Consider the following 5,254-nt stretch of genomic DNA (forward strand, 5'->3'; position numbering starts at 1 on the left):
CATAGCAGCTAAAAGCTGCTTCACCATGTTTAGTTCTAACTGTAGGTTTTACTAGCAGGTTTTTCACCTGGGACCTGAGAGGACGAGAAGGTGTGTACTGCTGAAGCATGTCTGACAAGTATTTAGGTCCTGCTCCATTTACTGATTTATAAACAAGCAATAGTGCTTTAAAGTCAATTCTGTGACTTACTGGAAGCCAGTGCAAGGACTTAAGAATTGGAGTAATGTGGTCAGTTCTTTTAGTTTTTGTTAGAATCCTAGCTGCTGCATTTTGTATCACCTGAAGCTGTTTAATAGTCTTTTTAGGAAGGTCTGTGAACAGTCCATTGCAGTAATCAACCCTGCTGGAGATAAATGCATGAATGAGTTTTTCCAAGTCATATTTTGACATCAGCCCTCTGAGTAGCAACCACCATAACTACCCTAGCAACAGCCTAGCAACCACCTCAAGTACAATAGCAACAGCCTAGCAATCATGTAAAATACCCTAGCAACAGCCTAGCAACCACTTCCACAGTTACAACCTAGCAACCAATATAGCAACCAATGAGATTAATCTAGCAACCAGCATAGCAACCACCACAACTAACCTAGCACAACTAACCTCATGTACCCTAGCAACAACCTATCAACCACTTCCACAATGACAACATTGCAACCAACATTAATAACCTAGCAACTAGCATAGCATCCACTATAACTACCCTAGCAACAGCCTAGCAAGCACCTCAAGTACCCTAACAACAGCCTAGCAACCATGTCAAATATCATATTCCTTTCCAACTGTCAGTTGTCATCAGTTATGTCTCCAGACAGCTAAATTAAACCACCACCTACCTAGCAACCAATGCACAAGTTCAACGCTATAGCTAAATAGGTGATTTAGGAATACCTGGTTTACTGTAGTAAAATTAAGGTAGAATTTAAAGAAAGAAACTTCAATTTACACACACTATCTGCAGGATTTTGAGTGCAATATCAAGGGAAAAAAGAAATTGTAGAACTGGTAATGTAGAAATTGTAGAAGATAGTCGTTTGAAATAACATGCTGAATCATAATTTGATCTTTTCCTATTTCATTGTTGTCTACTGCTTGTTGGAACATAGTGTCAATAGGCGCATTCAAGATGAACTCTGACTGAGTCCATCTGGCGGCTGTAGATGGCTTGATGAAGTCAGATAATGTCGTATTCGCTTAATCTACCCCTACAACTCTTAAACAACACTTTCATAAGTAGGCCTATAACAATATGTTCACTTCCAAAATGTCTGCTGGAGTGTTTAAAGTTAGCATCAAATGCAATATTTTGCTCTGCTTCAGGCCTCTCTATTCGCATTAATTATATGCATTTATTACATCAAGACTTGTCTATTGTACCTCACTTTATTTTGGTTTGCCCAACTCTACTAGCGATTACAAATGGTTAAGAATGCTGCTGCTAGATTTCTCACTGGAACTAAGAAGTGTGATGACACTTTTTTCCTTAGCCTTTAATATGCTCTGATAATGTTCCTCGTTTATTTTAACTGCCCAGCCTTCAATTTGATGTGATTATTGTATAATACACTAGGCCTATATTATTTTCTTTTTGTCTCGTTAAACTATCATTTTGATTGCTGACAACTGTTTTATTTTATTTTACTTTATTTTAATCTCATTATTATTGATGTTATTATTGTTGTTTTTACTATTTTGTTTATTTTAAAGCACTTTGGATCAACTCTGTTGTGCATTAAGTGACCTGACTTAACCTACCCATGCTTTTCAGTCAATGACGTCGCTCAGTCTCGCGCTTGACAGCTTGCCTCAGAATCCGCAGAATCCCTCGTCTACTCCACCAGCCTCATTCTTGTTGTAACGTTACTGCTACCTGAGCTGACTGAGTGTTTCGTCGCCTCTGTCAAGTTTGGAGCCCCAACAACTTCGCCCTGAACTTACCTGGACTTTGTCACATTACCACAAACGTAAGTTTTATTCTCTTAACGTTAACACAATAGGTATTTTGGTAAGGTTAACAGCGTTCTTTGTATCCATAGCTTAAATGAGCCTGGTACGCGACTAGCTAACGTTAACGTTAACTTTCGAGCTAGCACTGCTACCGTTAACCTTAACGACCACGTTAATTACTCTAATCATATCACTTTTATTCGACGTATATGTTGTCAAAAACAATTGTTTCCGAACAATTAGTAGGGTAGTACCATAACGTTAGCTGACTGAACGTCTGTCATTTGGAAATTATCGAAATGTAACGTTAGAAGTTAGGACTTCTAACGTTATGATACATTGTTCGGTATCTGAGGTAAAGTTTGGCTGCTAACGTTATGTCTAGCTATCATTTACTTTAAATAGACATGTAATTTGTGTGACATTCATTATTACATAAACAACGTCTATGAATTATGTCCGACAATTGGTCGGGTAACGTTAGTAGGTGCTAGTAGCTAGCTAGCAGCTAACGTTATAGTTGACTGGTGAAGTCTGCCATTTGGAAATAATGGAAACGTAGCTAGAAACTAACTGTACATTGCTCGCTAACGTTACGTTGTCTTGGAATGAAGTTTGGCAGCTAAAGTGGCCAACTAACAGGTCTAGAACTAGCTATTATCTAGCGCTACTTTAACTAGACATGTACTTTCTGTGACATTCATTATCACTTTTATTCGACGTAGCTTCTATGTGTTGTGAAAAACAACGTCTATGAACTATGCCCCACAGTTGGTCAGGTAGTAGTATAGTTGACTCGTGAAGTCTGACATTTGGAAACTATCAATAGTTTATGCTATAACACTGCGGCAACACAGAAAGGTCAGGGCCACAACGCAAAACCGCGACCGAAATGAAAGGGTTAACGTTAACGCACGGAAGCGTTTGACGGTATGCCTTGAACTAGCTAGGACGTTAACGTTACATGACCTAAGGGCTAGATTTGGCCAACATGCCCATAATATGAACCTCCATAGGCATATGGGCAATGGACAACAGGATGATAAAACACAAAAATCTACCCTGAATCCAATGCTATCACATATTTTCTAACTTTATAGTGGCGGAAAAATAAGACATCTAGAAATTCTTAGCCTATCAACATACTGGCCCAATTCTTTTCTGATTAGAATGTTACAGACTTATTTCTAAGTGTGCCCCTAATATTTGTGTCGAGTACATGTTATGCTATTTAACCTAAAGGTACTACTTGGTCACACAGATGAGAGGTTGTGCTGCATTTTGTTAATTTAACATAATTGTGTTGCATTGTAATGTTATAGCAGTGGTCACGGTTTCACACAATTTTCTTTATTCAAAACAGAAAGCAATTGTCTTTTTAAAGACTCCCTCCATCTCCACCTTCCCTTGTGCTGCGACAGTCTTTGCCACAACTGCATCTCAAGACTCCCATCTCCCATCCTGTCTTCCCTTGCTGTGCTGCAGACTTTCAAGGTATGTCTTTTTATTATTTTTTACTGCTAGACCAGCTATGCTGCTTGCTTACACTTTTTTTTTTTGCTTACACAAACATGTAAATTGTGTTTTACTTGATGGGGAAGAAACATAGCTACTTCACTGATTTGGTGTAGACATATTGTAACCTATGGAGGCAATTTGAATGACAGAACTAGCAAGCTAGTTAAACTAGTTGATTTGCAGGTTGCTTGTCTTGATGTCAGAATGCTCAGTCCTCCATATTCTTAAGTGCCTACCATATCGGCATCGACAACTACAAATGTGTCCAAACTTTTTCTTTAACAATTAACCATCACATACAGTAAATCTAAGGGTGACGACAGACAATCTAATGTGCAGCTGCCTACAAAGTCTGGTCCTGAACAGTATAATATACAGCTGAATTTTGTATTAGTTTTCTTTGCTCCCTTCGCTTAATTCATCCTACGTCACTAAAACCAACCTATCATTAAAATAGATAGAACCAAGAAAGCAGCAATGTTGCCGTGTGTGTTGCTGCTTATTTTAATTTAACATAATTGTGTTGCATTGTAATGTTATAGCAGTGGTCATGGTTTCACACAATTTTCTTTATTCAAAACAGAAAGCAATTGTCTTTTTAAAGACTCCCTCCATCTCCACCTTCCCTTGTGCTGCGACAGTCTTTGCCACAAAAACACTGCATCTCAAGACTCCATTCTCCCATCCTGTCTTCCCTTGCTGTGCTGCAGACTTTCAAGGTATGTCTTTTTATTATTTTTTACTGCTAGACCAGCTATGCTGCTTGCTTACACTTTTTTTTTGCTTACACAAACATGTAAATTGTGTTTTACTTGATGGGGAAGAAAAATAGCTACTTCACTGATTTGGTGTAGACCTATTGTAACCTATGGAGGCAATTTGAATGACAGAACTAGCAAGCTAGTTAAACTAGTTGATTTGCAGGTTGCTTGTCTTGATGTCAGAATGCTCAGTCCTCCATATTCTTAAGTGCCTACCATATCGGCATCGACAACTACAAATGTGTCCAAACTTTTTCTTTAACAATTAACAATCACATACAGTAAATCTAAGGGTGACGACAGACAATCTAATGTGTAGCTGCCTACAAAGTCTGGTCCTGAACAGTATAATATACAGCTGAATTTTGTATTAGTTTTCTTTGCTCCCTTCGCTTAATTCATCCTACGTCATTAAAATTGATAGAACCAAGAAAGCAGCAATGTTGCCGTGTGTGTTGCTGCTTATTTTTGGAAGTGTGTAACGTGTGTTTTTTTCTTCTTCTTTGTTTGCCTTTTAGGCTTGTTCCAGACCAGCCCTGTCAAAGTGGTGTCTGCGTGTCACTTGTGACGCTGCCTGTCATTGTCTGCAGCACCCTGCACTACACTGCACTGCACTGCACTACACTCATATCCCACTAACGCCTACCTGCAAACATATCTACGACAAGAACCTAACACTTCCTGAGAACATATCTGACTGCACATACTATACTCTTGACTCCTTTGAACCCTTTGACTCCTTTGAATCCTTTGAATCCTTTGAACTCTTTTGAGATTGAAACGCACTTTGAATCATATCATATTGAGACTCTGAATCCCACTCATACACATACCTGCAAACATATGACCGACAAGAATTGACCACTTTCTGATCATACATACCTGGCTACACACACTGAATACTGCTCTGAATCATATTGAGACTCTGAACCAACAGAACATAACATACCTGCAGACATATTTCTGACAAGAATTGACCACTTTCTGTCAGCACATACTCTGAACTATATAAAGATTCTGAACCATA

The 5,254-nt window shown here is 38.6% G+C and overlaps 1 long non-coding RNA gene across 1 annotated transcript; it reads left to right on the forward strand.

The window, feature by feature from the left end:
- The first annotated feature begins 260 nt into the window (after window positions 1–260).
- On the forward strand, window positions 261–5,254 carry LOC143113484 (uncharacterized). Its single transcript, XR_012984841.1, has 4 exons — window positions 261–1,965; window positions 3,312–3,442; window positions 4,050–4,185; window positions 4,746–5,254. It is a non-coding gene; the product is annotated as an uncharacterized LOC143113484 (long non-coding RNA).

The sequence above is a fragment of the Alosa pseudoharengus genome, unplaced genomic scaffold (assembly GCF_046254945.1).
Source record: "Alosa pseudoharengus isolate Yale_2024_CS ecotype anadromous, Long Island Sound unplaced genomic scaffold, YU_APseudo_1.1 YU_APseudo_1.1_scf_83, whole genome shotgun sequence".
NCBI lineage: Eukaryota > Metazoa > Chordata > Actinopteri > Clupeiformes > Clupeidae > Alosa > Alosa pseudoharengus.